At 44.8% G+C, this 23,990-nt stretch overlaps 1 protein-coding gene across 2 annotated transcripts in view; it reads left to right on the plus strand.

The window, feature by feature from the left end:
• Window positions 1-9,436: 9,436 nt before the first annotated feature.
• Window positions 9,437-23,990, plus strand: part of SPIN1 (spindlin 1) — a 58,437-nt gene continuing 43,883 nt past the window's right edge. Inside the window, exon 1 of one of the 2 annotated variants that reach the window (XM_059833853.1) lies at window positions 9,437-9,483. The gene's annotated coding sequence lies outside the window, so the exon portion shown is untranslated. Of the gene's footprint in view, window positions 9,484-10,610; window positions 10,697-23,990 lie in introns of those variants that run through there. The other variant, XM_059833854.1, reaches the window with a different exon arrangement.

Consider the following 23,990-nt stretch of genomic DNA (forward strand, 5'->3'; position numbering starts at 1 on the left):
TTAGTGGAAGAAATAGCCATGGCTCACCAAGACATAGGAAGAGAATTGGGGAAAGCCCAGATGGATATGGACAAAAGGTTAGGATGTGACAGTACATCAGTTACATGGGGTGTACACCAGCCAGTAATGTATAGGCAATTCCCTGTGAACAAACATTCTCTGACACATTGGCAGGATGGACCAGCCTACATTATGGATAAGGTTAGTCCTGCTGTTTATCAGGTTGAAATTTCACAGGGCAAGCATGGCACACCATAGAGAAAACACTTCCATGCTTCTCAGCTGAAAGAATAGAATGCTGAACCTTCAGCCACCACAGATAGGTGAATTCCCAGAGTGAACCTGAGTAACATTAATTTCATCCTTTCATGGTGTAGTAACAGGTGTTTGAACATAAATAGTTCCAAACACTTTTGTTATAACTTTATCCTTTACCAGGGAGTGAGGGTGAGGAGGGAGTTGGCAATAACAACCTTCTCTAGTTCTGTTCTTCACAGGAAAAATGCAGTCATATCTATGCATCTGGTTGATATATCCAATGAAAGCAACAACAGTGAAGACCACTCAATCCATTGATATGCAACTGAGACCTGTGCCTCTAACAGTTTGGAGCTGCTAAATGAAGCAGTATTGTATTGGACTGTCACACACAATGGTTCGATGGTCACAAGAAGAGTGAAACATACCAATGCTCTCATGTTTTCCATACACTCAGATGAACTGAAAGCATCCAGCATCCCTCTGGAGATTTGCTATGCTTTTGTTATAGCACATGTCCTTTAGCAGGTGATCAAAAAGGAATTATAGTGACTTGTAAACCATTGCAGAATTAAGCATGGAAAAACCCAGTGATGTTTACACTGAGACTTGTGAGGTGGTGCTGTCTGCTATTGCCTAGGCTCCAAGTTCTCCTTTTAGTCTTGCTATTCTAACAGGGTCTCACATCTTAAAAGAGCCAAGCAATGAATTGTACTTTGGTTTGATCAACCCCACCAGTCTTAAGACCATGAAAGTCATTGCAAAATGAACTCCCTGTAATTGGACAATTAAAGGCAGAGATTTGAATAAGAAAGGTCCTGGACTGGCTCATCCCACACAGTGTAATCACATCCAGTAAAGCTATGTTATTCACTTCAAAAACTTTGAGAAAGTGCCGTTTAATGTTAGGGAGGGTCTGGAAGGGAATTATACATTGGTTTTGGAAAGAAAGAATCAAACAATGCATGTGTTTTATCCTTTTCTCATTAATGAAACATCCCTCTATCACTTAAAATATCCCACTATTGGTCTCCATGTACTTAAAACTAGATCAACCTACTAACATCCTCAGAAACTCAAAACCTTCTCTTAAAGAAGTCCAGGTGCAATTACATGGCTTCAACATCTCCATAACCATACCCAATGTTCTTCCTTCTTGAAAATATGCCAACAGGGATGGATGAGATGGACCAACCTAGAGAATACAGAAATACATAAATCCAAGTTTAAAAGAGGTTGTAAGGCCTAGATAGGTGATAAAGGAGCCAGTTTGTATCCTATTAATGCTGCAGAATTAAGTCATTGCTAATAAGCTTTCTTATGCTACCAAAAAGCCTGTCAGCCTGACCTTGATGCTGGGGAAGATTACGGAGAGGTTAATCTTAGGGGCGCTCACAGGGCACGTGCAGGACAACCAAGGGATCAGGCCCAGCCAGCACGGGTTCATGAAAGGCAGGTCCTGCTTGACCAACCTGATCTCCTTCTATGACCAGGTGACCCCCCTAGTGGGTGAGGGAAAGGCTGTACATGTTGTCTGACAGGACTTCGACACTGTCTCCCACAGTATTCTCCTGGAGAAGCTGGTGGTTCATGACTTATACAGGTGCACTCTTCGCTGGGTAAAAAAACCGGCTGGACGGCCGAGCCCCGAGAGTCGTGGTGAATGGAGTGAAATCCAGTTGGTGGCCGGTCACAAGCTGAGTCCCCCAGGGCTCAGTTTTGGGGCCAGTCTTGTTTAATATATTTATCGACAATTTGGATGAGGGGATTGAGTGCTCCCTCAGCAAGTTTGCAGATGACACCAAGTTGGATAGGAGTGCTGATCTGCTCAAGGGTTAAAGGCTCTGCAGAGGGATCTGGACAGGCTGGATCGATGGGCCCAGGCCAATTGTATGAGGGTCAACAAGGCCAAGTGCCAGGTACTGCACTTTGGCCACAACAACCCCATGCAACACTACAGGCTTGGGGATGAGTGGCTGGAAAGCTGCTCTAAAGAAAAGGACCTGGGGGTGTTGGTTGACAGCCGGCTGAAGATGAGCCAGCAGTGTGCCCAGGTGGCCAAGAAGGCCAACACCATCCTGGCCTGTATCAGAAATAGTGTGGCCAGCAGGATCAGGGAAGTGATCGTGCCCCTGTACTCGGCGCTGGTGAGGCCGCACCTCGAATACTGTGTTCAGTTTTGGGCCCCTCACTACAAGAAGGACATTGAGGTGCTGGAGCATGTCCAGAGAAGGGCAACGAAGCTGGTGAGGGGTCTGGAGCACAAGTCTTATGAGGAGCGGCTGAGGGAGCTGGGGTTGTTCAGCCTGGACAAGAAGAGGCTGAGGGGAAACCTTACTGCTCTCTACAATTACCTGAAAGGAGGTTGCAGAGAGGTGGGTGTTGGTCTCTTCTCCCAAGTGACAGGACAAGAGGAAATGGCCTCAAGTTGCGCCAGGGGACGTTTAGGCTGGATATTAGGAAAAATTTCTTTACTGAGAGAGTGGTGAAGCATTGGAACAGGCAGCCCAGGGAGGTGGCACTGGAAGTGTTCAAGGAACGTGTGGACATGGCACTGCGGGACATGGTTTAGTGGGCATGGTGGTGTTGGGCTGATGGTTGGAATTGATGATCTTACAGGTCTTTTCCAACCTTAATGATTCTGTGAAATATAGGAAAACTGGACACACCCCATGCCAATTCTTTTGACAAACTGGGCACCTGACAGCAAGACATCAATAAAAATCTCCCAGTGTGGAAAAATATTATAGAAAATTATGAATAGCTCATGCTTACAAGTATTCAATATTACAAATCAGGGAAAATAATGTATCTATGGCTCTAGCATATATGCAAGCTTAGAATGTGTTACAGGCTATAATCATTGGCATGATTAGACAAGCTAGAATGGGTGACATTATTACAGAGGTAGTATCATTGATCAAACCTCCATTAACCATGGATGAGATTTCTCTAATGGAATGCAGCAAATTGGTAAGTGCTACTTATCATCAGACATAAATCAACTATGATTATTCATAATCCTAATTTCAGATGCCAACAGATATATTGAATGTCTACCCTGTGATCCGCTTGGGTTTGCAAGCAACGCAGGATTTAGTGATGTATTCTAGGGAGATGAACCACTACAATACCAAGAAAGAGCTAACTTTAAAAATGTGAATGTTTAAGGTTGTCACAAACATGACCCTTGGTTTTATTTGTAAAGATCAAAGGTTAGAGAGTCATGACTCTTGTTTATTGCCACGCCCCACTGATTCTTCCTCCTGTACATTTGTTTTAGTCAAGGTGAATAACTCCTCTATAGTTTATGGTAGTACAGGTCGTTTGTGTGTCAGAACTGCTTGTATTTACGTTCTTACTTCTCTGGACAAGCTCAAGAAGTAGGCCCATGTGAACTTCATGAGGTTCAACAAAGTCAAGTGCAAGGTCCTGCACCTCAGTTGGGGCAATCCCTAACATCAATACAGACTGAGAGATTAAGGGATTCAGAACAGCAGCCCTGCAGAGAAGGACTTAGGGGTACTGATGGATGAAAAATTGGACGTGAGCTGGGAATGTGTGCTCATGGTCCAGAAAGTCGATTGTATCCTGGGCTGTATAAAAAGAAGCGTGGCCAGCAGGTCAAGAGAGGTGATTCTCCCTCTCTAGTCTGCTCTCATGAGACCTCACCTGGAGTACTGCATCCAGCTATGGGGCTCCCAGCACAAGACAGACATGGACCTCTTAGAGAAGGTCCAGAGGAGGGCCATGAAAGTAACTAAAGGGCTAGACCACCTCTCCTAAGAAGAAAGGCTGAGAGAGTTGGGATGTTCAGCCTGGAGAAGAGGAGGCTCTGGGGAAACTTTATTGTCAGCCTTTAAATATATAAAGGCAGCTCATAAGAAAGATGGAGAGAGGCTTTTTATAAAGGTCTATATGACAGGACAAGGGGTAATGGTTTTAAAATAAAGGAGGGTAGATTTAGACTAGATATAAGGAGAAAATTTTTTACGATGAGGGTGGTGGAACACAGGAACAGGTTGCCCAGAGAGGTGGTAGTTGCCCCATCCCTGGAAACATTCAAGGTCAGGTTGGATGGGGCTCTGAGCAACCTGCTCTAGTTGAAGATGTCCCTGCTCATTATAGGGGGGTGGGACTAGATGTGGAATTTGGATAATGAGGTGGTGTCCCTGGGCTCAAAGTAGGATTAAGACCAACCTTGCTATCTCTTGTGCAACCCAGAGCAGTGGAGACTCGCCTGGCTATCACAGAATGCAGCTAAGGAGGGGGCCCTGTGGAGGCAGGACAACCCTGCTTGTGGTCAGCAGAGACAGCAAAATAACAGGAACCTGGGCGGTTGTTTCTTTGAAAGGCTTCATGTCCGATAACTGACTTTTGCCTCATTACCTATGAAATGCATATTGCAACTGACCCCCCCGCATATGCTAATAGAGATTACAGAGATCATGCTAAACGTACATGAGTATAGCACTCATCTCTCTACCCAAATCATGCTACATGTCACATATGGGGGCAGGGGGGGGAAACCTCATAGTTTGGGGGATAAAAGATGGAGAAAATGATTGTTAAAGTGGGAGAGAAGAACCTTAACACCTGACGGACAACGTTGACAGGCTGCGTTCTCTTCCTCCACCCCAGGCAGGGAAGCCCCTCTGGGTAAGCACTGCGCCTCTCACCCTCTGGGTGAAAGTTACCCCCGGGTTGTTGTATTACTATCAAGTTTGCTAGCAATATTAACCTTAATTAGTAGTGCTATTGTAGTTAGCGAATTTAGCAATGGCAATCTCAAATCTGTTCTGTTGTTTTCAATAAAATAACTAATTTCGATTTTTGTGCATCTGCTCAGTGCAAGTCCTTTTGCTGGGGCTCTGATAAACGCATCAGTGAAAGTCCTGGGACTCTGACAGACAAATATCAAAACTACATTCCTTTTAACATGACACTAGATGACCTTTAAAGGTCCCTTCCAAATCAAACTATTCTACAATTCTTTTAATTTTAGGAAAATTCAACCAATGGTTGCTTATCTCAACAGCTGTTTTGTAATATCTCAGTGATATACACATGAGATTACTGATTTTATAACCCTGCTTGTGTTATCCCAAAACTTGGGTTCATTACAGGTGTGCATCGGTCAATTCACACACAGAGTCATCGAGGTATTTTCTTTTATTATGTAAGCGCACAGATGCAGATGCCTGGTCCAAACCACCAGCCCTCTTTGTCTTAATCACACAGCTTATATCACACAATTAATTAGCATACTTCATAATGATTGGTTGTAAAAATTGCTGACTCTAATCTAAACAATATAACATATTTGCGCATGCTCTAACTCATTTATTTATAATATACATAAAGGTGGGCTAGGATTTTTCTATTCTAATTAGCTAAGTTCGCCTCAGGATACAATTCTGGCACTCTATTTTCCTAGAATTCGTCCTTGTGTTAATCCTTATTGTCAGTTAGTGGAGACAGTTTTTATCTTTAATATGTCTAAATACCAGGTGCATTCATTACAAAATATCTTCTTTACATTCTTTCAATTCTTTTCACTTACTTTTTTGACCTTACGTTTTGAGATGTTCTGTAACACTTGGACAGTATAGCATTATTAAGCTGTACACTCAACTTTCCCTATCTTTATACCCTATTTCATTAGGTATAGGTCTCACCTTCCTAGAAACCTTACTCACTCACCCCAGCTTACACCAAGAGTTAGATCGGTTAAAGCAAATGAGAGAAAGAGCATACTTCAAAGTCTTCCATACCAACCAACAAATTTCTAGCATCACTGCTGAAGCAGGCAGGGCAGGCAATCATGAGTGGTGGGAGACTGCTCAGGTGGTCACCCTCAGCTAACCACATGTTCTCAATCGTGCTTCATCCCGTAATAAAAATTTTAATACTTCAAATACTCACAGTTCTTGTGATATTATGGCTGGCTTGTTGGAAGAAATGAAAACTTGTACAGCTTGAGACACTGACTTCTTGTCACTCAGAGTTCTGCTGGCAAAATTCTCTGAAAGGTGCTCAACCAACAAAGAGCAGAGAGTGTAACCCAGAGCTCCAAGCTTGCACTCGGGCAATCTGCTGCCTCACACAGTCTGGCTGAAGCAGAAGGTCAGATCCAAAGCTGCAAGGGTTAAAGTTAGGTTTGCCCTGCCATGCCTAAGGGTGAGTCAGGCAGGAGCTGTTAGCAATTCAGAAGAAAGAACAAATGGGCTTGATGGGCAGCCAATCTCAAATGCTTCTCAATCAAGTGGACACTCTCCCATGCCAGCTCAGGGATCACCACACCTGTGATGGGCATGAGATGGAAATGCATGATCATGCATTTCTCCTCCCAGGCATGAAAATGCAGTCTCTTCCTGTGGACAATTCCCAGTACCCACAGAGGACTAGGGAAGAGCAGTTAGCTCTTGAAAGAGTTGTTAGCACTTGATGATCCTGCTCTGGGCGGGTTTTCCAAGGTAATGGCTCTCTGGAACCTCCATTTTGATCCCTAGATAAGACATCTAGGACTCCCCTAACTCAGCCCAGGATTAACAGCAATCCTTTATTCTCTGCTGGTACTGCCACAAACAGAGCTTTTAAGGGCCCCTTTCTGTTAATATATGTAAATCTTAAGAGACTCCATAAGAATCAATGCAAATTTTTCAAATAACTATGGGGTCTGCATACAAGAAAGAGAGAAGTAGATGAAGAAAGGAAGGAAAGTGAGACGGTCCAAACCAGACAGCAGGGCTTTTGACCCCACTCCCTACAAAACTTAAAGACAAGTACAATTCTCCTCACTTCACTCCTTTGAGAAAGCGAAGCGCTTTTTCATGCTTTCTCACTCTCTTTTCCTTCTTTTCCTAATGCTCTCGGAAGCTTCTCTCTTCAGTTAGTCATCCTTGTAAGTTTCTCTAAACTGTAAACAGATCATGTCCCAGATTCTGGGGAACCCCTTTGTCATAGGAATTAGTTGGGTACAATGCCTCTTTGATGAAATTGAGAGTTGTGAAATTAACAAAAGGCTGACTAAAGATATGATTCGTTCTCCTGTTTTGCCAGCAACTATTTTAAGCAAAATGTGTATGCCTGTACATTCATGTTCCTGTATTTTATTTTCTGTCGAAGACTCTGAATTTATGAATGATGTGATCCGTGAATGTGAATTTGGATCTTACCCTGTGTATTTGCTAGTGTCAAACTAAGAAATCCCAAATGTGTACCGATCCTTTGAACCACATCATCCTTTCCTCAAATCAGTTTCATTTCTTGGACTCCCGAGAGTACATGTGGCTCTCAGCCACGTGCAAAAGCCCTACACGTAACAATACTTTACGGCTCCCTTAATGAATGGCAGTTTGTCTTACGATGCTGTAACAGAAAAAAGTTGTATCATGTCACAATACATTTGTCAAGCTCTACTTGAAAAAAGTAGCCATTCCATTTGTTAAGTCAGACCGGGCCCCAGCTGTTCACCTGTTTTCATTATTAAACAAGTTAATTTGTCAGAGGAGAACATAATCTTACTTACTGATGTTTCCCATTCTGTTGTCAACCTAAAGGTACGAATGGCTCTTGGAATTCTATGCTTCAGTGATGTACTAAACTGATGGGACTACGATTTGATGACACCGTGTCATATTGTCATCAGAACACCTACAGATGATTTTACTTTATTCTTTCCTATGATTATGGGCTTACACACAGTTTCATCTGAAAATTTCTGGTATGGCTTACTGAATTTCCTCCTTGTGTTCGACTCCATCTAGATCATGCACATTTCATTAATTAGAAAATGCTCTCCATCGCAGTTAAGAAGCTTTCTGCCTCTCTTCTAGGTCACCTGGGACTTAACACTAATGGTTCAGTAGATGACACTTAGCTTTGGTCTGGCAATTGCTGAACAAGTTTTGACTACTTGCAGGTTTTCCATCAGCTGCCCTCTCAGGTAGTGTCCATCAGCCCACTGGAAGCCAAAAGCTGGGAGCACCCAGGTCAGTCCATCAAGACTATGTAAAGAACTTGTAACCAGTGCTTTTCTTCAGCTGGGATTTTTGAAGTGTTCCCCCCACCCCCTTTTTTCTTTCCCTGTTGCAGAGATGACATGGAGGACACGTTTTTAAAGGAATCCTTTAAGTTTTGAAAGAACTACTTCTTCTCCATCCCAGTAACATTGCCTCTCTCGTGACGAGAAGACAATTTAGTGCAAAATGCAGTCTTTTGCTTTTCTTTGAGATCATGCTATACTTGGTACACCCGAGAGCCTCTATTACTTACAAGCACTTGCCTAGTGATGTGAAATGCTAGCCACCCTTGAGGTACCTGCACCTCTCTGTACAAACATGACCACCACCACCTCCCCAGATCACTGGCACATCGCTGGAGTGTTGAAAGATGACCAGGTACACTGCAGAAACCTGCTGGAAAATGCTGAGGACCCTGAAACCCGTGAGGCTGCCAGCCATGGCCCTGGGCCCCAGGTAGGCCGCAGCCTCAAGGCCTGCCTGGGGAGGAGCCGCTGCTGGTGAGCGGCACCGCCGCCACTGACCGCTGCGGCCCGCCCGTGAGGCGGCGCTGGGCGCGCTGCGGAAAGCGAACGAGCGGGAGCGCTGGCGGGCGGGGCGAGGGCCGACCGTCGCCTCAGGGCCAGGTAGGCCGTGTTTCAAGGCGGCCCGGCAGTCGGCCGCCCGCCGGAGGGCACCGGCAGTGACCCGCGGCACCGCCGTTACGGTGGGTAGCGGCCAGGGTACAGCGGCGGCACAGAATCGCCGGGCAGCTGCTGTGGCCGCGCAGGCGCGCTGGGATCGGCGACGGCGGGCAGGGCGGGGCGGGGGAGCGCTTCCTCCGCTCCTGTCGCAGTTTGGGAGCCGCAATGCGCCTGCGCGCCGGCGGGGAGGGGGGGGGGCGCAGGGCGGGGGGGCGGGGCCCGGCCCTGTGTTTTGAACGGCTCGATGCGGGTGGCTCACTATTTGGCAGGAAGGTGAGGAGGCCTCTATCCTGGCGGTAGAGCTCGCGTAGGGAGAGGGGGATCCAAATGTGGCAGAGGCGAGCAGGAGGCAGCGGCGGCGGCGGAGGGGGGCAAACGAGACAAGGGGAGCGGCCGTCCCCGCTGCCGCCGCGGAGGAGCTGAGCGGCCTGGCAAGGCAGGGGGCTGCGGCAGCGGCTGCAGCGCTGGAACCACCGGGCCGCTCGCCTGGCACCCCCGGGCGCCCGTCCCGCCGGCAGGTGAGCGAGCGGGGAAGGCGGGGGAGGGGAGGCGGGGGGGGAGGGAGGGAGAGAGAGGGAGAGGGAGAGCGCAGCCCGTCGCGCCGCCCTTGGCCTGGCCCGGCCCAGTACCGGGCAGAGCCGGAGGGAGTCGCTGTGGGGGGAGCCGGAGCCGCCGCTCTCAGCCCAGCCTTGCCTCCTCTCCCCCGGGGCTGACATGTGTATACCCGCGGCGTCCCGGCCCCGCGCCCCCACCTCCGCGGTTGTCCGGCGCCCTTCCCGTCCCGCCCCCGCCGCCCGCCTGAGCGGCCCGCCCGGAAGCCGCGGGAGGCGGGCGGCAGCGGGGCCGCTGGGGCCCCGGCCTCATGTTGGCGTCTCTGCCCTCCCTTCCCCCGCAGCGCCCCGGCTGCCTGGCAACCCCCACCCTTCCGGGCTCCGGGGGGCTGCCGCCTTCCCCTGGCACGGGCCCCGTTCGGCATCCACCCTCCGTCCCCCGCCGAGGGGAGGGGTCGGGGCTGGCGCCCCCCCCCCCCCCGCCTTTCCCTTCTGCGGTGCTATTGTATGTGGGCTGGGGCCCGCCGAGGGGCAGCCGGCAGATAAGCCTCCCCTTGGATAGCGCACGCCGGGGGAGGGGGAGGCGGAGGCGGGGGGAAGCGTGCCCCGGCCCCCCCCCAGCGCCGCGGGAAAGCGGGGCGAAGGGGGCGTGAGTGCGGTGGCGGCGGGGCCGGGCCGCGCCGCGGCAGGCGGAGGGGGAGCCGCCGCGCTGCCGCCCCCGGTTGGCAGCGGCAGGGCTGCGGGCAGCGCTGCCGCGGTGTGAGGCGCCCCGTGTGTGTGCGTGAGTCTGTGCGAGTGTGTGCGCGCTCCGCTCGGGCTGCGCTGGGATCCTTTGTCTGCTGCTGCCGCGTTCCCCTCCTCCCTCCCTCCCTTCCCTCTCTCTGTGCCTGCCTCTCCTCCCTCCTCGCCTTTCTCTCTCCCTTCATTCGTTCCCCTCTCTCCCAGACTCCAAGCGCTGCTGCAGCTGCAGGTTTGTAAATACTGGACCAACACACACACAACATGGCTGACGCTCGCCCTGCTCCTCCACCAGGGTCTCCGCCTTCTCCCTCTGTCTCCGCCGCTTAGCCTCTCCTCCGTTTAGGCTTTTGTTTCTTCCCCCTCCCCCCTCATCTCCCATCCAAAAAAAGGAGGAAAAACAATTCACCCTCCTTATTGCGCGCATGGCGGGATTTCAAGGGTAAGGATCCTCGCTTTGGAAGCTTTCTCCTTTCGTTTTGCTGTTTACAACAAGATGAAACCTAAAATCAAAGGGGATTTGGGAGCCTGGCAAGGCCTGGGGCTAGGGAGGAAGGGAGGGAAGGAGGGGGGAACTGGGTGAGCCCTGCTGAGAGAGGCTTGATTGGAATGTGCGTATCTTTTTCTCTTTTTGGGTGGGGGGAGGCTGATGCACCAAAGTGCTGGCAGAGATGAAATACTGTATTACACTTGCAGAATGATCTAGGGCCATTTCTTTCATTTCAGGATGTAGTTCGGTGTAAGGTATCAACTCAGCACAGTCACATTAAAAAGACCTGAACTAGTTACGTCAGAATAGGCATTGTGTAGGTAAAAACCGTAGCATAGGCATTTTTGATTTTTTTTTTTTTGCATTCCCTGTGTCTCCTTGTCAGTATCTTAAACAACTCACAAATCATGGGATACAAAACTGGAATTAACACTTGCCAGGTCTTTGTGTTGCTAGTTTTCTTTCACAGATGAATTTGCCCTTGTGATGACAATAGCACAAACCGAAGCATTTCCTTTTTGCTACAAGGAGTGCTCCCGCTTTTCAGATTCCTTTTTTGTAAAAAAGGCATGGCATCATGAACTTGAAGTGAGCTCCCAAATTAAAACAAGACAGCATGCTTCTGACCTCTCCTAACACAAGGCAAATGCTCAGTTCAATACCCCCCACCTCTGTTATTCAGAGCACCCCCTTCTGGCTTTGATGAATATGGCTTATTTTTTTGCTTGCTTATGACGTAAAACCAAAATAATGTCTGAAGGTAGTTTGAGCGTGTCTAAAGTGATTTTCTGTGGAACAGACTTGTGTCTAGGTTGTTACTTGAGGGTGAATGCTGAGGGTGCTAAGACATGAAGCTTTATATTGCTTTCTAGACATGTTACTGTAATGCATAGTAAATGTTTCATTTTTCAAAGATTATATTTAAAGACACGATCTTTATTCAGCCGTATATGCATGGATAGCCATGGCTTCTGTTAATATCTGCGCACTGCCCTAAAGTAATGAATGTCCTAGCTCTGTTGTCTTTGTCTACTTTGCTTTGGAAGCTTCTAGTGGAGAAGCACTGGCATGGTGCAATCATACAGCTTTTACTGAGATAGAAATAAATACTACCCTTCAATGCTAGAATTAAATATCATATATTAATACTTCTTTTCTGCTGCTTTTTCCATCCCCATTAACAAGTGTTGATTAACTGGTGAGGAGAAAATAATTTATAATAATGAGTTTACAACAACGTAAAACTTGAGTGGAGTCATCCAAATTACAAGATCATTTTGGAATGCATATCTACGTCATGACTCCTGAGCCAACTGTACTACTTCTAGATGGAAAAGTCCGAGCAAAAGTCTGTAACTTGATATACCAGTAGATTCCTGCAGCAGTCAGTTATTTTTTTTTTTTTTACATTTAACGACCTGAAGGCACTATTGGTAAAGCCACTAGAATAGTTTACCAGTTGTAGCTAATTAGCCATTCATTATGATAGCCACCAAATTTTGAAATTACTGCTTTCTTACTAACAGTGTGAAATGTACTAGGTATGCAGCTCCTTCCTCAGAATAGGCCTTTGGATATTTAAGCTGATTCTTAGGCTGAAGAGCAAAATAAAAATAGGCCATCCGCAACACATCTGTTTAAATAATGGATCACTTAAAAATAGTCATGTTTCTTAACCCTGGTGCATTGTAGTTTTGTTGCTAGAACTGAATTTTATTCTGTAAAATTGAGCTCTGCTTCATTAGCTTCGTGAAGTTTCTTGTTTATAGCATCTTTGCTGTAGCTTGCAATTACATTCTTTTCTATGACACCTAGAAGATTTTTCTTTCTGTCTTGGTTGTGTTGATGAACTGGTCAAAAACCAATATTGTGGGTCTTGGTATCCCGTGAGGAGCTGATCTAGTTGAAGAACTTGCTAAATCTTTGTGTCTTTGGTACCTCTAAGTGAAGACACTCTAGTGTTTTTGTCATTGTGAGTAATGCTAGACTGTGTTTAACCAAATTAAAAACCAGGTACTAGTAAAATCTTCTTTTCCAAAACTGTTTACTTTTTTATATTGGGAAGTGAGACTGAGGAAAAAGAAAATTGTGAGAAACGCCATCTCAGTGATCAGCTTGCTGGAAGATGTTGGAAATTAACCAGTTTCTTTTAACAAGGAATACTTTTCAATGACTTTTCAATCACGTAAATCATGACTCAGTGCGGTTCTAAATGTTGATGAAATTACTAATTAAAATATAAAGTCTTAAAGGTAATAAACACTTTTAGTTGATCTTTTACTTCATTACTTTTTATATATTTTCTTGATACAAGTAGTAGTCTTCCATCGACTTCTTACTCTGTATATTTCCTTGCTGTCTGTTGCCAAGCTGCACTCTTTGACGTGTTCAGATCTGTGAACATCTAACTGATGCAATAGCTGTTTTAAAGTGTTTTTTTAATGTAATGTGTAATTTGCTTAACGTTTGACAAATGAAAGATTTGCAGTAAGATTCTGTTTTCTGAAGAAAAAAACAGGCTTTTTTTTTTAGAATGAAGCTTGTTGCTGTAAACCTTTCATACTTTCATTTTGGTTTTCCTTGCCTCCTTTTCATTCTTTCCCCAGGTATTAGAAAGCTCAGGCTTGACTACTTGAGATACGGCATGAGAGTATGTTTTTGTAGATGACTAAAGCCCATTCAACAAAGTGGTTTAAAAACCATCTTTCGAAAGCTGTTCACTGAAGCTGAGCCAAGAGAGAGTATCACTATGATGGAAAGTTGTTTCCTGTTGTATGGTTAGATAGGTGGTTTCTCATACGAGGTGTGAGAGAATTTTTTGGTTTGTTGGTTTGTTTCTCATTTTCCTTCTCTTACTACTATTCAGAGTTTGGTGGTTTTACGATCGGAAGGTGAATGCTGATCTTTCTTGACACTGGTTTTCCTAATGAGTACTTTCTGTATACGAAGACATGTCCCACTTGGTATCCAGATACTACCTAGATGTCAGCATACTGTGTGACTTAAAGGAATGGGAAATGTGACCTTCCTTGTATAAATGTGCAGACTGCTTTCATCCACACGTCTGACATGGATAAGCGTTCAGTTCCTTGAAAGAGTGCAGTTAACCGATTTGTATTTATCTATGAACAGTTGATCCTAGTGACAAAGGGGCCTCATCATTGATTCATTTCAAACAATGGTGAAATAATATAATTCAAACTTACTGCTTTCACCATGTGGTGGTTGCAGTTAACTTTCCTTTATAGCGTAAAATGTGAATTTGCTGATGGCATGTGGAATTCAGGAGGTAAACTGATTTGTCTATCAGGTTGTGGAGAATGGTTCTACAAATCCAAGTTATCTTTTTGTGTTTCTTGCCTGTAATGTGTGTTGTGAAACTGCTGTAAATCTGTGCTATACGAGGTCTTGGTTGACTTGCTTACTTGGAAACTTTATTGAAATGATTCCACAAAATGCTGAAACATATAGAAATTGTTGTCATTACCTGTGGTGACTACTAGCCTTAACTATGACCTAATCATATTCTAATCTTTGCAGTTATTGCAAGGTGGTTGAGTTGTTGTTGAAATCTCTTCCGATTTTTTTTTTTCTTTGAGATCTGCTTGCAGGACAAGAGTTACTGACAGTATACTGTAAGTACTTACGAGTGGGTTTTTACAGTCTTTTTGATAAGACTATAAAGCTTATAAATCCCTAAGAGATGATTAGGTCTTGGTTTAGTTTTTTTGTTTGGTTGGTTTGTTTATTTTTAATTATTATTGTTGAATGTTTAATATGGTATTTGAGGTCTGCACCTTCAAGTATTGGTGAGAATAGATACTTATTTCAAGAGCAGTTCTGTGGATTTCGATGATTTGGTAAAAACTTATACAGAATGAGTGCGGAACTTTAGACCTTCGGTTCCATATGGTAGTCTTAACAAAATGAAATTGTATCATTTTAGTTACTCCTTTGTGTTTTCCTTTAGGTTTCCAGTTGTTTTCACATTGCTGACTTACGGTGGCCTTGCATAGGGAGAACACTTTTATCATGGTGACCAGCTGTTGAGTCCACTTGCCACCTTTGAAGTCATCTCTTCATTCTGGCCTAGCTGTATGCAAGTCCAGTTCTCTGACTGAATTGTAGCTGGTCAAGGGAGGTTATCCTCCCCCTCTACTCTGCCCTGGTGAGGGTGCATCTGGAGTACTGTGTCCAGTTCTGGGTTCCCCGGTTCAAGAAGGACAGGGAACTGCTGGAAAGGGTACAGCAAAGGGCTACAAAGATGATTAGGGAATGAAACACCTTTCTTATGAGGAAAAGCTGAGGGACTTGGGTCTTTTTAGTCTGGAGGAGAGAAGACTGAGAGCGGGGATCTTATTAATGCTTTTAAATACTTAAGGGGTGGGTGCCAGGAGGATGGGGCCAGTCTTTTTTCAGTGGTGCCCAGTGACAGGACAAGAGGTAACGGGCACAAACTTGGTCATAGGAAGTTCCATCTAAACATGAGGAGGAACTTTACTTTGAGGGTGGCAGAGCACTGGAACAGGCTGCCCAGAGAGGTTGTGGAGATATTCAAGATTTGCCTGGATGGATTCTGGTGGCATCTGCTGTAGGTGAACATGCTCTGGTGGGGGGGTTCCTCCAGAGGTCCCTTCCAACCCCTATAATTCTGTGATTTGGTGGTAGTCCCCTTCTAACAGTGCCAACCACCTCAGCTGAAGGGCCCCGGGTTCAGTCACTACAGTTGCCTTTCTTGAGTGATTGGTGGTGTGCAGTAACCTAACTGTTCTTAATGCTGGTTGCCAGAGTGTTGGGGAGCCTGTCTGGTGAAGTCCAAGATGGCTTTTATCTGCAAGTTTGGAAGTGCTTTGGAATTACAGTGCTCCAATAAAATGTGTCGCTTTCTTTAAGGTCACTGGTGGATGTTCCATCCTGTTGTTCTCCATGAGTCTTCCTAGTGGTTCAGAGGAAGTCTTTAATCCTGAGATCCCAGTCTTGGCAAAGTAACTGTGTAACTTTGGGAGTAGCCTCTTAAGATGACAGTTCCCTCTGAATGTGTACCTCAGAGGCTTTTTTTCTATCCATTGTGTTGCTTTGTCTTCTCTCCTAGATTTCTGTTAGAGAAGAACAATTAACGAATACAGGGAATGTTTGTAAGTTTAATCTGTTTTAAGATTACTATGCTAACTAGGTTGTAAAGTGTAATGTTACCGGGCAATTTAATGTCCACCACTGATGCTGCTTCTTAGAGTGCTACTACTAAACCCAGATGTGGCCAATCACATATAAAATGAAAAAGTAATAAGCTTGACTTTTTTCAGTAATGTTGACTTATTCTAAAGCATACTAAGCTGTTCTAGCTGGTCTATGCCATCATTCTGAGGTCTGTAAAATTTCACCTTATAGACTTTAATTTGACCTTCGTAAAAAATACACTTTTTTCCTCTGAACTTGTATTAATCCAATTTAAATGGAAAAATGAACTTTGCTAGATCATAATCTCTTACCTTAAGTGGGTAAGAACTGAAAGATTTATTAGATGTCAGACTTCTGTCTGGTATTCATTAAAACCAAATAATTATTTCTGTTTCAAAACAGAATTTCCTAATTTAGTACTTGTGTTACCTGCGCAGAAATCTTCCCTACTATGCTGAACAGAGTTAGCTTAAGTCCAGTGTATAATCTTGTGTTCGCTGTTGAGATCTTTAACCATGGAAATTTTCAGCTTTCTAGATTTAATGTGTTGTGAGCTGAGTAGTGTAGCAGAAGGCACATTCTAGAACAGTTGCCTGGTGACATTTCTGTTCCAACTGCCTTGACAAACATGTCTACTAAAATTCAGTACAGTGCTTAGGCTTCTAGTGTGCAAAGGTAAGTACCTATCATATACTGGCAAGTATTGTCTGTTCTTCTGCATGTCTGTAACTTATCTCTGGTCTTCAGCTTGAACTGTAAAAATGTTTGCAGATTAGACTGTCTTTATTCAATTTTCTGGGAATGATAAAAATAAATAGAATTAACACTTGGAGGATGTAGGTCGTGCAACTTGTATAATTATACTTGGAAGACAGTTGGCTATGTCTGTATGATTCTGGACAATAGCTTGCCTGTCCTGTTTTATAACCACATGTGTTTTAGGCAATGATCTGTACACCAAAATGAAATCAGAATGGGAGCAAATGTGTTAGAGATTAATTTACTACTTGCTTCTCAAAACTTTCCAGTTGCAGTGAGCTTTATTAAGTGGACATAATTACTTTTTTGTTTATTAATCGCCCTCAGATGGTCTTTGTCTTAATGGTGAAAGATGACACACAAATTCATTAATGATTGTTTTGCCATCAGTGGCACTGCAGTTCTGTGAGATGTGTTTGGTCAAAATCCATGCTCTTGACAAGAGTATATTCAAAAAATAGCTTAAGAGTAAATTCTGGCCTTTATGTGACTTCATAGAAATCTGGCTCTTAAGTGCTTTTAGGATTAAGGAATATGCAGGTGTTTGATATACTCTGAAAGAACAGATTATTGAATACTCATGGTTGACATGTTGGTAGGTTGAGGGACCATTCACAGTGGCTGTCGTCAGGATCTTCTCTCTCTACTGCTGAAGGGAGAGGAGGAAAAGGCTTCTCTGGGAGTGAATAAGGATAGAATAAGGCGAATAAGTCTTTATGTTTGAACGGGGCTGGTGCAAGGTTAAATATGAAGCAAGGATCAGCATAAAAGGCAGAGGTGTGGTTGTCTATTCTTGTGTGTGCTATGTTTATCTGTAGGACAGACTTCTAGAAAGCCTCACCTGTTTTTATCGGGAAGGGATGTCCTGCCTTCTGAGATACTGTTTTCATTGGAAGATGCCTCACTCTTTCCCTTTTTGAATTTCTATTTCTCCTTTTCTCTGCTCCTCAGTTGAGTAGATTCAACCTTGTTTCAAGTACTGCAGGACAACTTAGTCCTCTCTGCAAATAAGTGTGTGCATTTCCAAAAGGAAAAAGGGATGTGGGTTTTTGGGGTGGTGGTTGTTGTTATTACCAGTACCTAGATTGATGCCAAATCTCAGGAAATACAATTACATATTTATGTTAGTGAATCTAGTTCAGGTCAGATATAAAGCTTTCTGGAGAGAAAATTAAGATTACGAAGATAAAAAGAGGAAAGCCTACCTCTGCCTGTTGCTGCTGCTGAGAGTTCTCCCTCCAAAGTCCTATCTTGATTAATTTACTTTCTCATTTCATTTCCATTTGTGCTGCATGCATAGTGAAGTAATTTTCAAAACAGGGTTTTTGATCAGAGCTTATTATCAAAGGCTGAGGAAGGAAAGCATGTTTGCTGTGGGACAAGCCCAGTATGGTAGGGAAGACGTGATTCCAAGGTGGTCCTCATTCTTAAAGTCTTGACTTCCTTCTTGCCATCATTTTGTCACCTTTCTGCTACTACAGAACAAAAGGAATGCCGTGTTCTAAGGCAGCTGTTTCTAAGCAAATATTGTCATGTACTCAAACTCATGCAGGTGTTCTCTTAAAGTACATTTTTTCATGGTCCAGTAAATAACTTTCCAGAGTAACTTGAAACAGTTCTTCATCCTCTTACATACTTCAAAAATTAGTTCAATGAGTGTGCAGATACCATACCAGTTTCAGAACTAATACTTTGTGCATTTTCCTTCCATGTTTTAAAAAGCATCAACAGTGTAAGGATTGGTCTGTTCTGATGTCCCCACAGCTTTTAGGGAGAGTCACTGGTTTCACAGGCTGATTTTTGTCTCTCTGTTGTCCCGCCCCCTCCCGACTTTCACTTATGCAGGATGTTGTGTTGTGGTTTTCACCAAAAATGTGAAAGACCTGTATATAAGTAAAGAAAATACCATGTAATGTTACAATGCTGAGGGTTCTCATCTTTTATAGAAAAAAGTATGATCAGTAGTTTAATAAGTTATCATTGTCCTTGCTGATGAATCCAGTATTGACTGCAGTAGTTAAATTATTACTATTACAAAACTGTAATATCTTTTCTCTACAGCTATACTACTCTTCTATAAGTAACAATTTTTGTTTCAAAGTCCTGTTTTTCAATGCCCCTCCAGATTTATTAAAAACAGCATGGTTAGCTGTAGCTAGAGCTCATAATACAATGCTGAATTTTGTTTTCAGTGCCTTGCTGTGACTGCATGTTACAACTTTGACATCTATTGCAGCTATTCACCATTTAAAGCTCATAATCTGTTTAGGTTGAGATTCGTATTAACATTGTAGATGTGAATATTATGCAGTTGGTCCGGAAGAACGAAGTTCACATTGGTGGTTAGTAGCCATGGCAAGAGACTTGCCATTCTTAACAGCAAATGCTTTCACTTAAGTGATTTACATTTCTAGTGTAAACAGTATTCAATGTATTCAAATACATTTGTATGAGAAATTATTTTTGTTTTTTTAAGTGCTGAATTACTACTTATTTGTCAATATCCTTATTGGTTACTGAGGTTGAGGGTCATAATGATTCTAATCAATGCTGTGAATAATACCTTGTCCTAATAAGAATTTTGAATGCTCACGCATTTTGTCTGCTTTTAAAACTGGTAGGTAGCTGCTGCAGCACAAGTCTTAAGTATTGATGTATAATTACTTGGCTTACTTTCCCCCCATACTGTTTCTGGTGTCTTCTGGCCCTCTCCCCCAAATTGGTTGCCTGCCACTGCTCATTCTGAAGACAAATAGTGATTATGTCATTAGTAAGTTATAAAACAGCTGAAGAAATTGCATTTAAACTGTAAGAATCAATGATACTTAAAGCATGAACTGTCATCTCTGAATGCAGGAAACAAAGCGTGTTCTTCACTGTGGGTCTTCATGAACAAAGTTGTAGAAGTCTGCTGCATTAGAGAGGAAAAAAATGTTTCAAGTATGTCAGCAAAATATTTGCTCTTGCAAAACTAACTGATGTCACAAATTCTTAAGGTTGGCTTAGGAAAATATTTAAGTTACACTTATTTTTGGTTTAGTGTTGCAGTGGTATCTTCTCAGTGTACTAGGCTCTAAGATCTCAGAACCCATCCAAGAATAATTTGTTACTTATGATCCACAGACTACAGGTGAACTAAAAAGCTTGAAAGTGGTCTGTCAAATGGCAGATTTTTATCTTTCTTCCCCCTCCTCTTTAAAATATGATATGAAACTTACACCTTCCAACAGTGAGAGAATGTATGCAGCAGCATTACTGGCCTGGATTGTTGAAAACTGGCTGTTGTACACTTAAAATGTCAGTTAGAAAGATCAGCCATCCTCCTAAAGAAATGTGAACCCAAGAGTTTGATTTGCCATGATTAATTAGCCTAACAGACTTAGCTCTAAGTGCAGTAACTTACCACTCCATTACCTTTTAACAGCAGGGCTAGGTATATTTGCCCTGGGCTTGCTCCTCCAGAATGTTTGGGTGATTCTTTTGACAACAATGTTTCTCAGACTAACACAATAGCAATTAAACCTGGTCTTCAAACAAAGGCTGATGACCTAAGTATCCCCTATGAGGAGACACATAAACAGAGAACAGAGAAATGTCTGTCTTTTTCAAATAGACATTTCCCGCTCTAGTTTCCGGACACCTGTCTTTGTAACTGTTACCAAACCAAACTGAGTAAACTTGCTTACAATTATAATAAATTATTTGGGTCAACTCCATTGGTAAGAGCAAGAGTAAGGACAAAATCCTTGCATTTACCATAGAATGGTAGCAAGCATATGGCTTGTACAGTAATAAGTTGCTGCTGTCATATCCTGGGCAGTGGATTTTTTTGTGCATATGTTTTTTGGATTCAGGGGAAGAGGGGAATAGCTACCTGCCAATAAGGAGAGGCTAAGCTGCTTCATATTTGTCATGATGCAAAAGTGTGCAACTTAAGGCAATTACACAGACCTGTGACAACTTGTTAGCCTGGTGTCTGTGCATGTTCTTGCCCTGTGGTTAAATGCAAGGTAGTGTGCAGTAGACTGAACAAGTAGGAGTGAGTTAAAATTTACCTTTGGATAAAGGGGTCCAGGAAGGGTTCTCCTGGCTTTGAATAGATACTAGATGTCTTCAAATTTCTTATAAGAGCATTATCTAGTCAGATTTCTTTAAGCATGGAGGGCTGTGCCTTTATTAAAAGATGAATAAGCTGGAACATACATAACGTTTAGTGAGTAGTTTTGCATTGCCTATAAGAGGAATTATGTGGATGCTTTAAAAAGTCATTGTGTTTCAGAGTCCTGGTATATTGTGTGAAGTCACAGGAAGAATTGCAGCAATGTGGTGAAATGTTGAGGGCTTGAAACTAGATTTGAAGGGGGAAGGGGATGAAACCAGGCTGCCTAGAGATGAGCCTAGGGCCAGTGTGCCAATGTTGGGTGCGAGATCAATAGCCCAGCTCAAGTGCATATACTCCAGTGCATGCAGCATGGGCAGGAAACAGGAGGAGCTGGAAGCCATTGTGCAGCACGACAGCTATGATGTAGTCGCCATCACAGAAACATGGTGGGACGACTCACATGACTGGAGTGCTGCAATGGATGGCTATAAGCTCTTTAAGAGGGATAGGCAAGGAAGGACAGGCGGTGGGGTGGCTCTGTATGTTAGGGAGTGTTCTTATTGTATAGAGCTCAAGGATTGTGACGACAAGGTTGAGTGCTTATGGGTGAGGATGAGGGGGAAGGCTAACAAGGCAGATATCCTGCTGGGTGTCTGTTATAGACCACCCAACCAGGACGAAGAAGCCAATGAAGCGTTCTGCAAGTGACTTGCAGAAGTCTCACAGTCGCAAGCCCTTGTTCCTGTGGGGGACTTCAACTTACCGGATGTCTGCTGGAAAAATAACACAGACGAGAAGAAACAGTCCCGGAGGTTCCTGGAGTGTGTGGCAGATAACTTCCTGACGCAGCTGGTAAGGGAGAGCCTAGCAGGGGAGGGGCCCTGCTTGACCTGCTGTTTACAAACAGAGAGGGTCTGGTGGGAGAAGTGAAGGTCGGAGGCCATCTAGGGCTTAGCGACCATGAAATGATTGAATTCTCAATTCTTGGCCAAGTGAGGAGGGGGGTCAGCAATACCACTGCCATGGACTTCCAGCAGGCAGACTTTGGTCTGTTCAGGACACGGGTTGAGAGGGTCCCTTGGGAGATGGTCTTGAAGGGCAAAGGGGTCCAGGAAGGCTGGACCTCCTTCAGGAAGGAAATCTTGAAGGCACAGGAGCAGGCCGTCCCCATGTGCCGTAAGAAGAGCCGGCGGGGAAGACGACCGGCCTGGCTTAACCGGGCAGCTTTTGCTGGGACTCAGGAAAAAAAAGAGAGTTTATCACCTTTGGAAGAAGGGGCAGGCAAGTGGAGAAGAGTCCAAGGGTCTCGTTAGGTCATGCAGAGAGGGAATTAGAAAGGCAAAAGCCCAGCTAGAGCTCAATCTGGCCATGGTCATAAGGGATAACAAAAAATGTTTTTACAAATACATTAACAACAAAAAGAGAGCCAAGGAGAATCTCCATCCTTTACTGGATGCAGGGAGGAACGTCCTCACAAAGGATGAGGAAAAGGCTGAGGTACTTAATGCCTTCTTTGCCTCAGCCTTTAATAGCCAAAACAGGTATCCTCAGGGTATTCAGCTCCCTGAGCTGGCAGACAGGGATGGAGAGCAAAACAAACTCCCCGTGATCCAGGAGGAAGCAGTTAACGACCTGCTATGCCACCTGGACACTCACAAGTCTATGGGGCCTGATGGCATCCACCCAAGGGTACTGAGGGAGCTGGCAGAGGAGCTTGCCAAGCCACTCTCCATCATTTATCAACAGTCCTGGTTAACAGGGGAGGTCCCAGACGACTGGAGGCTTGCCAGCATGATGCCCATCTGCAAGAAGGGCTGGAAGGAGGATCTGGGGAACTGCAGGCCTGTCAGCCTGACCTTGGTGCCAGGCAAGATAATGGAGAGGTTCATCTCGAGGGTGCTCACAGGGCATGTGCAGACAACCAGGGGATCAGGCCCAGCCAGCACGGGTTCATGAAAGGCAGGTCCTGCTTGACCAACCTGATCTCCTTCTATGACCAGGTGACCTGTCTAGCGGATAAGGCTAAGGCTGTCGGTGTTGTCTGCCTGGACTTCAGTAAAGCCTTTGACATTGTCTCCCACAGTATTCTCCTGGAGAAGCTGGCGGCTTGTGCCTTATACAGGTGCACTCTTCACTGGGTCAAAAACTGGCTGGATGGCCGAGCCCAGAGAGTCGTGGTGAATGGAGTGAAATCCAGTTGGTGGCCGGTCACAAGCAGAGTCCCCCAGGGCTCAGTTTTGGGACCGGTCTTAATATCTTTATTGATGATCTGGATGAGGGGACCGAGTGCTCCCTCAGCAAGTTTGCAGACGACACCAAGTTGGGTAGGAGTGTTGATCTGCTTGAGGGTAGGAAGGCTCTGCAGAGGGATCTGGACAGGCTGGATCGATGGGCTGAGGCCAACCGGATGAAGTTCAACAAGGCCAAGTGCCGGGTCCTGCACTTTAGCCGCAACAACCCCATGCAATGCTCCAGGCTTGGGGACGAGTGGCTGGAAAGCTGCCCAGTGGAAAAGGACCTGGGGGTGCTGATTGACAGCCGGCTGAATATGAGCCAGCAGTGTGCCCAGGTGGCCAAGAAGGCCAACGGCATCCTGGCCTGTATCAGAAACAGTGTGGCCAGCAGGAGTAGGGAGGTGATCGTGCCCCTGTACTCGGCGCTGGTGAGGCTGCACCTCGAATCCTGTGTTCAGTTTTGGGCCCCTCACTACAAGAAGGACATTGAGGTGCTGGACCGTGTCCAGAGAAGGGCGACGAAGCTGGTGAGGAGTCTGGAGCACAAGTCTTATGAGGAGTGGCTGAGGGAGCTGGGGTTGTTCAGTCTGGAGAAGAGGAGGCTGAGGGGAGACCTCATCGCTCTCTACAATTACCTGAAAGGGGGTTGCAGAGAGGTGGGTGTTGGTCTCTTCTCCCAAGTGATGAGTGAAAGGACAAGAGGAAATGGCCTTAAGTTGTTCCAGGGGAGGCTCAAGCTGGATATTAGGAAAAATTTCTTTACTGAGAGAGTGGTGAGACACGGAATAAGCTGCCCAGGGAAGTGGTGGAGTCACCCTCACTGGAGGCGTTCAAGGAATGCGTGGATGTGGCATTGCAGGACATGTTTTAGTGGGCATGGTGGTGTTGGGTTGATGGTTGACTTGATGATCTTACAGGTCTTTTCCAACCATAGTGATTCTGTGAAAAGCAATGAAATTGTATCTTAATATTA

The sequence above is a fragment of the Gavia stellata genome, chromosome Z (genome assembly GCF_030936135.1).
Source record: "Gavia stellata isolate bGavSte3 chromosome Z, bGavSte3.hap2, whole genome shotgun sequence".
Classification (NCBI taxonomy): Eukaryota; Metazoa; Chordata; class Aves; order Gaviiformes; family Gaviidae; genus Gavia; species Gavia stellata.